Genomic DNA, 12,125 nt, shown 5'->3' with positions numbered 1-12,125 from the left:
TACTTGCATTCACAAAACTTGTGCAATTGCTAAACACAGAACTTGCAATATATTTTTCGTAGGTTCCATTCTTTAATTATAGTAATCACAAAACATCTTAAGAAAATACTCAACTAGATAATTAAGAAAAGTTATGTTAGGAGCTACCTTAACTTTGGCATAACTTTAAAATATCACAATGATGATTTTTTAGTTATAATTTGTATAACTTTGAGAATTAAATTCATAGGTATTTTGTTATAATTATTGTCAGTGAATTAAGTTTTATATTACCTTTTTAACTTGAACATAGTTCATAGTATATATATATATATATATATATATATATATATATATATATATATATATATATATATATATATATATATATATATATATATATATATATATATATATATATATATATATATATATATATAGTTCATAGTATATATATATATATATATATATATATTTATATATATAAAATTTCTTTTAAGCACAAAAAATGTAAGTATTTTAATAAGCAAGACAAACTTTTTAATTAATAAAACCATTTTATTTTTAATTCTAAACAATACATGTTTCAACTATCAATAGTCATCTTCAGTTGAAGTTTAGTTTTTAAACTTTGTTTAAGTACCTATATAGGTGATTTTTTAATAACAGTTCAAAATGTAATTATCTGTGTACAAACTATTAATTTAATTACAAAAATTCAACAAAAACTATTATAAGAATAACAAGTCATACTAAAAAACAAATAGGAAGCGACGAAAGAATAGTATAATAAAAAAAAATACATAGAAAGTAATAACCAAACAGAAAGTGTCAATTGGACATGGTTGACCTGTTTGTTCATACCAGGTTTTAACCATTCTATAAACATGCTTTCTTTAAGTTTTAATTCGAACTTATTAGATGCTGAATCTAAAACGGGAAAACACTTTTCATTTAATTGCATAAAACAATTTTCATTACCATGGAGATGTTTATAGATACGTGATTTTTTGTCTCTCTTATAATGTTCAGTTATCCGTGTCTTGAGATGGCCAGTAGTTTCGCCTATATAACAGGAGTTACATCCTGCACATATGATTTTGTAGACCACAAACGATTTGAACTCTAGCGGAATAGGATCTTTAGAGGAGAAAAATTTTGAAACTTTTAGTGAGACAAAAACTAGTTTAAAATTTACAGAACAGCAATATCTTTTAACAATTGAATTCAATCTTTTTTTAGTTAAATCAGATATTTTTCCTAAAAACGGTAGTTTAAAGTAAGACAAAGGTTCTTTGATTTTTGGTTGTGATGGATTGTTTGTGTTAATTTTGTTTAAATAAGATTTATATATTTTCAATATTAGCCAAGATGGATACATGTTTCTTTGAAATACTTTGAAAAGGTTGTTTATGTCGGATATAATTGTAGGTAGATATTATTATTCTAAAACCTGATAAAGGTAATGGAGTAGTAATATTAGATAATTATCAACTAGCCAAATTTCTTAGAGATTTGTTATCTCCATTAATAAACACAGAGTTTTGCACTAAAGATTCATTTTCCTTCGTTAAAGAAATAAGTCAGGTTAATCTACATAAACAATTTTTAGTATCGTATGATGTAACCAGCTTATATACTAATGTTCCGCTTCAAGAAACCACTGATATTGCAGTTAATTCAATTATGCTTAATAATAAAAACTTTAAAATTACTAAAAACGATTTAAAAAAACTATTTAATTTCGCTACCTCACAAACACATTTTCTTTTTAAAGGACATACTTATGATCAAATAGATGGTGTAGCCATGGGCTCTCCACTAGCACCTGTTTTTGCCAATTTGTTTATGGGTCATTTTGAAAATAACTGGATTAAAAATTGCAATGGAGTTAAGCCAGTTTTCTATAAACGATATGTTGATAACATTTTTGCTGCTTTTCAGTCAGAAAATGAAGCACGTATTTTCCTTAATTATATTAATAGTAAACACAATTCTATTTCTTTCCCCATGGAACAAGAAGTGAATTTGAAAATATCCTTCTTGGACGTAAATTTACACAAAATAAATTCTACAGTAACTACTACAGTTTTTCATAAAAAAACCTACTCTGGTTTACACACCAATTTTTATAGTTTCATTCTGCTTTCGTACAGAGTTAGTCTTATCAAATGCTTAATCGATAGAACATTTAAAATCAATAGTACTAATCTAGGGTTTAAATCCGACATAAACAACCTTTTCAAAGTATTTCAAAGAAACATGTATCCATCTTGGCTAATATTGAAAATATATAAATCTTATTTAAACAAAATTAACACAAACAATCCATCACAACCAAAAATCAAAGAACCTTTGTCTTACTTTAAACTACCGTTTTTAGGAAAAATATCTGATTTAACTAAAAAAAGATTGAATTCAATTGTTAAAAGATATTGCTGTTCTGTAAATTTTAAACTAGTTTTTGTCTCACTAAAAGTTTCAAAATTTTTCTCCTCTAAAGATCCTATTCCGCTAGAGTTCAAATCGTTTGTGGTCTACAAAATCATATGTGCAGGATGTAACTCCTGTTATATAGGCGAAACTACTGGCCATCTCAAGACACGGATAACTGAACATTATAAGAGAGACAAAAAATCACGTATCTATAAACATCTCCATGGTAATGAAAATTGTTTTATGCAATTAAATGAAAAGTGTTTTTCCGTTTTAGATTCAGCATCTAATAAGTTCGAATTAAAACTTAAAGAAAGCATGTTTATAGAATGGTTAAAACCTGGTATGAACAAACAGGTCAACCATGTCCAATTGACACTTTCTGTTTGGTTATTACTTTCTATGTATTTTTTTTTATTATACTATTCTTTCGTCGCTTCCTATTTGTTTTTTAGTATGACTTGTTATTCTTATAATAGTTTTTGTTGAATTTTTGTAATTAAATTAATAGTTTGTACACAGATAATTACATTTTGTATTGTTATTAAAAAATCACCTATATAGGTATTTAAACAAAGTTTAAAAACTAAACTTCAACTGAAGATGACTATTGATAGTCGAAACATGTATTATTTAGAATTAAAAATAAAATGGTTTTTTTAATTAAACATTTTGTCTATATTATTAAAATACTAACATTTTGTGTGATTAAAAGATATTTTATATATATATATATATATATATATATATATATATATATATATATATATATATTCTTGTAATTAGCAAAAATTATATTTGTTATTTGATTAATATCAGTTTATTTAAATTAATAATTTCAGTAAAAAAATTAGACTCTATAGTAAAAGAATTTCAGGGGTTCAAAAACATCTAAATATAAAAGTATGGTTAAAATGCTTTGATTTTTTATTTAAAATAAGGTACTAAAGTTATTGTTCGTTAGCAATGGCGTAGTAATAAATATACATCGTATATTGATTCTTATTAAACTGCTTGAGCGATAATTTTCCAAAATAAGGTTTTAAAAAATACTGAGTGATAATTTGTTTTTTTTTGCTATAAAAATTATCTAAGCAAATCATTTTACTGTGCTAAAATGTTACTTAATTTCTTATTATGTATAGATTAAAAGCTAATGTTATCTTTTTTAGTTATTGATATAGTGATTTTAATTTGATTTTGATTTCAAATTGAATAAAATAAAAAATCAAATTAAAAAATTAAATTCTTTATTAAATAGTTAAATAAAGCTTATAAAGACATTTATAACCGGTGACAACTAAAAATCTGAACAAAAAGAAATTGTGCGCAAGTCATATTCAGTTGTTTAACTTTGCCACTTCGTTATATTATCAAGTAGTGTATGATTCAAGCAATAATTTTACATAGCTTTTGTTTGACAATTGCCAATTTAGTTGTCATAAAATGTCATCTAAAGAGAAGCTTCTTCAAGAATGTAGGGCAGTATATCAGTAGGGCACTCAAAAAGCTTCAAGTAAACCAAGGAAAAAGCAGAAATCGCCATCCTACACCAAAAGCCAAATTACTAAAGTAAAAAAAGATTGTCGTTATCTTGTGAGACATTTTGGTAACAAAAATTTCATTTTGAATGATGAAAGTTATTTTACTTTAAGTAAGCCCCAAATGCCTGGTAACAAAATTTATTACACAGATAACTCTTCTGTTACACCACCTGATGTTAAATTTAAAATGCGAAGCAAATTTGAGAAGAAAGTAATGTTATATATTGTTGTCTCTGACAGAGGAATTTCAGAGCCATTTTTCAAGGAAAGTGGTCTAGCTGACAACCAAGAAGTATACAAAAACCAATGTTTAACTAAAATTTTTATCCCATTTATTAATAAATATCATTCAGGTTTTAATTACATATTTTGACCCAATAAAGCATCGTCACACTATGCGAAAAGTGTTACTGAGTTTCTCCAAAGCGAAAATATTCCTTTTGTACTGAAGAATGTTAACCCCACCAATCTTCCTCAATGGAGACCAATTGAAGATTTTTTTGGAGAACTAAGTTCTTTAGTATACAAGGGTGGTTGGAAAGCTCAAAATATTTCACAACTCAAGCGTAGAATTAAAAAATCCTTGAAAGAAATGGACACAACTGGTGTACAAACAGCTTGCGCGAACATTAAAACTAAGTTGCGCAGAGTAGCAGATAAAGGACCCTTTGTAGAAAACCATTAATTTTATTGTATATTCTATGTTGTCATCAATTATATATCAACCATATAAAATTGTTATGAATAATTTATTTCATCAAAATTAACATTTTTTCTCGTTCTGGATTTTTAGTTGTCACCTGTTAAGTTTAGAGTAAAATATAAATATAAAATATAAATATAAAAATATAGAGTAACGCTTTTATAAAATTAGATTACTGCTCTTACATTGAGGAGTGACAGCAAATCTTTAGAAATAAAATAAAATTTGCTTTTATATTTTAACTTATTTTTTTTAATTTTAATTATCTTAAACTGGTTTTTTTCCCAGAATGCCATTTTTTAGCAATAAATGACTTGAGGACTACTCATTATGGTGCTTTGAAATTTTGTTCAGTAAAATAAAATGGTAAACTCATTGAAGCAATATATCTTTTTAATTTTATTCTTGAGCAAAGTTATGGGGTTCTTGAGTGAGCTGTTTTGGGATAAATTTTGGCCAATCAATTATTTATGCTACAACCTCTTTATGCTTCAAGCTAACTTCATGATTTTGCTTCAATGAGTACTTTGTTATATTATAAGTAAACACTGAAAGTTTGAAGGATCTATCATTATCTTAATACCTATCGATGAATCTCTTGACCTTTTTTTAAGGTTTGCGACACAAAACTAGGATCCAAATGTGAAATTTTAATTTTTATTTTTTTTTTTCAGTGCATTTTTTTAATATTATCTGAAATAAAATCAACAAAATTTGTTGAAATAAATAATTTTAGAAATTTGGCCACCTTAATTTATTGCAGTTGTTTTTAATACTCTAATAGCAGTTTTTATGCAACTAGATTATAAATTATTTAAAGCCCTAAAACTTTAACTAATTTCTAAATTTAAAACTCCTTTAGAATAGTGCTTTTAATAGTTGCACAGACTAACAACAACAAAATATTTCTGTTGCTGAACAAACAATACGATTTATTATAGCATTTCTCAGCATTTGGGGTAAACTATATTGACAAAAAAAAAACTTTTTCAAAAGTATGTCAACCTTTTAAATGTATCTATAATCCAATAAAATATTGTTTAAATTTAATTTTTTAATTTTTAGCTTAAATTTACAATTCCAACTATAACTCTTACTTACACAAAAAATCTATAGATTTTATGAGTAAGTTAAGCGTAACTTTTGCACAACCTTAACTTTACGCTTTACACTGCGAAATGCAGTGTAAGCGTAAAGTTAAGGTTTCACTCCCAGATACTTGTATGTTGTTTGGAAAGCAGTGTCTAAAATTATGAATTAGAGTGCAATCAACGCTAATGTTCATGCTGCTTATCACTTTTATCAACAAGGCCGCTGCGCGGAGAAACAAGTTGATATATATATATATTATATATCTATTTATATTATATATCTATTTATATTATATACATTTTATGTGTATACATATTTATACATATTATGTATATTTATATAAATATATAAATATAAACAGCGCTTAAAGCGGAGAAAAAAACAGGAAGATATTCTGTAAATTAAAAATACCATTGGTGGGATGGTTATATACTTATCATTGTTATATATAAAGATTATTAAAAAGTTGACGGGATGGTTTAAACTTTGTAAAAAGCATCCCATCTCACTTCGAGCACTATATATACACGTATACATATCTTTATATATATATATATATATATATATATATATATATATATATATATATATATATACATATATATATATATATATATATATATATATATATATATATATATATATATATGTATATATATATATATATATATATATATATATATATATATATATATATATATATATATATATATATATATATATATATATATATATATATATATATATACAGTAGTGGCTCAAAAAATTAGAGTCACCTCGAAATTTAGACAATATTTGAGTTTCGACTGTGAAATTAATTAAAATACATACAGATGTCCAGTTTTTGTCATTTCGCATTGTTAATTACTTTGTTTTGAACATATTTTTACAATGACAACACTATTGAGCAGTTTAGAGTGAAGTTAGTTGCATTATTGCAGAAGATGTCACATTTTAGCACGTGTTGTACTGGGCGATAGTTGTGTTTCTGGCGGTTTTTATTTGTTGATTTTATTTTTTTACACCAAAATTTGTTTATTTTACTGTTCAACACTTATTATATATTCTATTTACAAGTAAGTTATCATTATTTTACAACTTTTTTATCATATTTAGGTAAATTTTGCTATTTTTTAAAATAATTGGTGTTTTTAAGGTATGGGCAAAGAGAAAGATATTTCTCCCACAAAACTAGGGCTTATTCAAGGATATTTGTCGAGTGGAAATCATTCCAACAGGCAAATTGCCAAGTGTGTGAATGTTTCCAGAGCAACAGTCGATAGGATTAAAAGAAAACTGGACAATAATTAATCACTAAAATTGAATAAAAGAAAAAATTGTGGACGAAATTGAATTACAACGCCTTGTACCGAAAGAAAAATAAGGGATATTGTGATAGAAAATAGGAGAAAATCGAAAAAAGTGCTTTAGGAAATCATAAACAATGAAGGTATAACAATATCCCTTGCAACACTTCGGAGAAGAATGGTGGAGCAGGGGTTTAAGGCCTGTAGACCAGCCAAAAAACCAAGGCTCACCCAGGCAATGAAGGATAAACGTCTCCAATGGGCTAAAAATCATCGCCATTTTACCACTGATGATTGGGAAAGAGTAAGTACTCAGTTTCTCTTCATTAACACAATAAAATTTAAACGAATACCATATTAAAAAAAAAGAATATAAGTATTTCATCAAAAATATTAACCCAATTTCGAAAATTTTAGGTTTGCTTCTCAGATGAATCCACATTGGAAATTCAAATGGATAAAACTAATTTCGTTCGAATAAGGACAGGTGAAATGTTCAATAAAGATTGTCTTGTGGAGAGGGTGAAGCACCCACTAAAAATTATGGTCTGGTCAGTCATTAGTAGCCAGGGTACTGGAAGGTTATACATTGTAAAAAATACAATGCGGCAGGACCAGTACATCCAAGTCTTGAAGGAAAGAATGATTCCTCAAGCGATGGAGTGGTATCTGAATGGGAACTTTACCTTCCAGCACAACTCTGCTCCCTGCCATAAGGCAAAAACTGTAACAAAGATTTTAGAGGCTGAAAAAATCCATGGCCAGGAAAGTCGCCCGACCTAAATCCCATAGAAAATTTATGGGAATTGTTAAAGAGGGATATAAGTAAAAATCTTATAACAAATAAAAGAGATTTGATTGAAAAATTAATAAATGTTTGGCACCTCAGCGAGGAAATAAAAAAAAGTTGTCAAAACCTCATCCAAAGTATGACCAAAAGAGTTGAAGCCGTAATTGCTGCAAAAGGTGGCCACACTAAGTATTAGTGATTTTGTGTACAATATTGTGTATATCTTATTTATTTTTCCTAAATATACGTTACACTTCTATATTTTTGTCATTTACTATTATTTATATCCTATATTCCCAAAATAAATAGTTGTAAATTTAACTCATTACAAAATATAGGGAAAATCAGCTTCAGAATATGAAAATTTGTAAAAATGTTGGGTGGCTCTAATTTTTTGAGCCACCACTTTATATATAGAGATATATATATATATATATATATATATATATATATATATATATATACATATATATATATATATATATATATATACATATATATATATGCACATATCTTTATATATATATATATATATATATGCACATATCTTTATATATATATATATATATATATACACATATCTTTATATATATATATATATATATATATATATATATATATATATATATATATATATATATATATATATATATATATATATATATATATTAGGGTGGGTCGAATTTTTTTATCTTTCCTGTACATGAACAAAAAGTTGTCTTGGCATCAGTACAGTATGAAAATAATATTTAAAGATTTTTTATGAAACGTTTAGGGGTCCCAACTTTTGATTAAAGCCTTACCTTATATGATGTATTTTAACCATTTCCTGGGTACAATCTAAATACGTACCAACTGTAAATGATTGACTAAAATGATTTAGCACCTAACTACAAGTGCTAAGAAAGAAATGGAATAAATTTTAAAACATTATTTACATGTAACGTCACCAACATTAGCAACAAACTATGTGCTGGACTTTTTAGAAACAAGCAAAATATCTAATATATTGTTTTGTAATTTTATTTTCTTCTTTGCAATAATAGATCTATAGTAAAATTCAAGTAGGCTAATATAGATGTATACTACAGTAGGCTATAGTTTAGACTGTAGAAAGATCACTTCATTTAACATGTAGGCCTATGTATGAGAGGGCTAAACATATTATAGTCTGTATAAATATTGGAATATTTATTGACTAAATTCTTATGAAAAATTGTTTTAACAGCTTTTATTTATTGTAAACATAACTTGTTGTAGTTTTTTTTATTATTTTAGACAAATTATATTAAATATGGATAGTATGTGTACACGAAGTGCAACTAAACATCCATTGTTTGGACAGTTAGTTGATCTTCCTGAAAATCAAATCCCATCATATGAAGCCGTTATTAAGGTGTTCTATTATAATCAGAAAACAGTATTAGAAATTAGCTTGCAAGAAAGATATTCAATTTTAGCAGACAGAGTGAAATGTGTTTATTCAAAAGCAAGTATTCCCACAATAGAAGTGAAAGATTTATGGATAAAGTACATACACATGAAAAATATTCAGATGCAAAAAGAACATCAGACACGTTCACTGAGAAGTTGAATTCTTTTAAGCAGTTATTTGACATTTGTACCTGCAAATGCTTTGATTTGGGCATTAGAGATAGGAACTTATGCACGTGCCCACTGCCAAATAAAATTCCATTGATAGAGTGGGATTTCTGGGTTGACCAGAAAACTGTTAGAAATATGATAATTGGTGGAGTAGACAAAGAAACGACAGCAACACTGGAAAAAAGACAAAAACGCAAATTTATGAAATCAGTGTGTGATGAAGCTCAGTCAAAAGAGGTTGAATATGAAACTGAGGAAGATATTGATGAGGATGAGCGTAACACGTCTGAAAATAATTATACATCAGAGGAAGAGACAGTATCAGCGCAGAACAGAAACAAGTACAAGGAATTATGTAAAGCAGTTGATCGATGCAAAATTAGCAACAGAGATACATGTCTTATTGTTAATGCTGTTTTAAAAGACCTCAGTATGTTGTCTTCAGCAACAATTCTTGTTCCTTCAAAGCTACGCCGACAAAGCAATTTTTGGAGAGATACTCTGGTTGAAGAACATATGCAGAGCAATAAGGAATTGTGCTGTATAGGCTTTGATGGAAAACAAGACGTTATGTTAGTTGAGAGTTTAGGTTGTAAAAGAAGTAAAAAAGAAGAACACTATAGTATTGTCTCGTATCCAGGAAACATATACATCGATCATGTAGTTCCTGAAAGTAGTAAAGCTGCTGATATAACAAAGGAGTTAATGTCAGTTATTATAGAGACAAACTCTGTAGAAAGCATTCAAGGTGTTGTGTGTGATGGCACAAACAATAATACAGGTAAAAGCAACGGAATCATAAAAAAATTGGAGGAGAACTTAGGTAGACCATTACAGTGATTGGTATGCCTTCTACACTGTAACGAGCTGCCATTTAGAAGGTTTTTGACAGACGTGGATTTTGCTTGAACTACAGGACCTTCCGCATCGACAGGTACAATTAGTTCAGCTTTAGAATATGATCCGAATGAATTGCCTGTCGTTAATTATTTGCCAATTACTGGTAAGGTGACTGATTGTGATGAAGCTGTCAAGAAAGATCTTAGCACAGACCAACTGTATTTTTTGAAAGCATGTCTAGCAGTACAGCGTGGGCGTCAGGCTTCTACAGATATTGATTTCCTCGAGAAGAGTTTACCTGGAAATATAATGGAAATATAAGTCATGCTCGGTGGAGGACAAAAGCTAACAGGATTTTGCATCTTTACATGTCTAGAGAGGTAGCATCTGAACCTCTCAGAAGAGTAACGCATTTCATTTTGAACTTTTACGGACCCTCTTAGTTCAAAATCAAATCAAATTCTTCTTGCCAAAATGGTTCTAACAACTTCTTTTACTTAGTTAAGTTGTTTCAGGAATTTGATGCATTAGATCAGGCTGTGGTTCGTTCTGTTCTTTAAAATAACTGCTACTTTGCGCATGCTGAAAACATTCTGTTAGCTGCAGTTAGTGATATGGAAATTCATCATTTTTCAGTAGAACAAATAATAAGAGCAAGAGAGAAGCAGACTAATAGTAACATACTGGTTCGCGTCTTTGATAAGAAGGATATAACATTAAATTTGGCTGGGACATGTTTATTAACATGATTGACTGGGACTAGAGTAATGTTACGTCTCCTTCGATGCTATCACACCTTTCAAATGACCAACTTACTTACACACATCCAATACTACTGCCCGATGTTCCATGTCATTCACAGGCAGTAGAGAGAACAATTAAAGACGTTAGCGCTGCGAGCTGTAAAGTTTATGGGAGAAAGTCCCGTCATGGCATGGTGTTACAGAGTAAGAAATCCAGATAAGAGATACCAAAAATAGACAGCAAGAAAGATTTTATTAACAGTTTAGGTTAAACAACTTTGTATTGTTGCTGTTTAACATTGATTCGTTACAGTTTACATTCTTTTTAATTTGTAATACATTGCAATAAATTACACAAACATTGGGTATTTATGTAGTTTCTAGTCAGAGTTGGGACCTGTAGACACTGTCCATCTAATAAAAAGTGAGGTTTTCTCAAACGAGTACATCAAAAAACAATTTTTTAGACATGTACAGGATCTCCAACTTAAAATTATGTACATTTCGACTCACCTAAATATATATATATATACATATATACATATATATACATATATACATATATATACATATATACATATATATATATATATATATATATATATATATATACATATATATATATATATATATATATATGTATATATATATATATATATATATATATATATATATATATATATATATATATATATATATATACACACACATATATATATATATATATATGAGCACTCACTTCATAAGCGAGAGGTTCTGAATTCGATCCCCACCATGTCCCTGGTAGTACCGCACTCAACTTGTTTCTCCATGCATGCAGAGTCATAGAGTTGAGAGAGGGTTATAACCACAATTAAGTATCCTTCTCATCTGTAGTGGCCTTCTGAGCCTTGGGGAGGTGAATTGACAAAAAAATTATAGAAAAAAAATATATATATATATAAATATATAATAATCATTGTGTATTTTCACACTCTATACTCTTTAAGAACTTTTACATTCCACGTATGAATTCGTTTTTAAATTTATTTATTTCACATTCACATTTTATAACACAAGCATATAAACTGTCAATTTTAAACTTAA

At 27.8% G+C, this 12,125-nt stretch overlaps 1 protein-coding gene across 1 annotated transcript in view; it reads right to left on the bottom strand.

Annotated features, from left to right (window-relative positions):
• The window catches only part of LOC136080743 (nidogen-1-like), a 95,645-nt gene that overhangs the window by 40,694 nt on the left and 42,826 nt on the right, over positions 1-12,125 (bottom strand). The gene's annotated exons all lie outside the window — the stretch shown is intronic.

The sequence above is a fragment of the Hydra vulgaris genome, chromosome 05, assembly GCF_038396675.1.
Source record: "Hydra vulgaris chromosome 05, alternate assembly HydraT2T_AEP".
NCBI classification, from domain to species: Eukaryota; Metazoa; Cnidaria; class Hydrozoa; order Anthoathecata; family Hydridae; genus Hydra; species Hydra vulgaris.
This window is presented reverse-complemented; position numbering and strand designations above follow the sequence as displayed.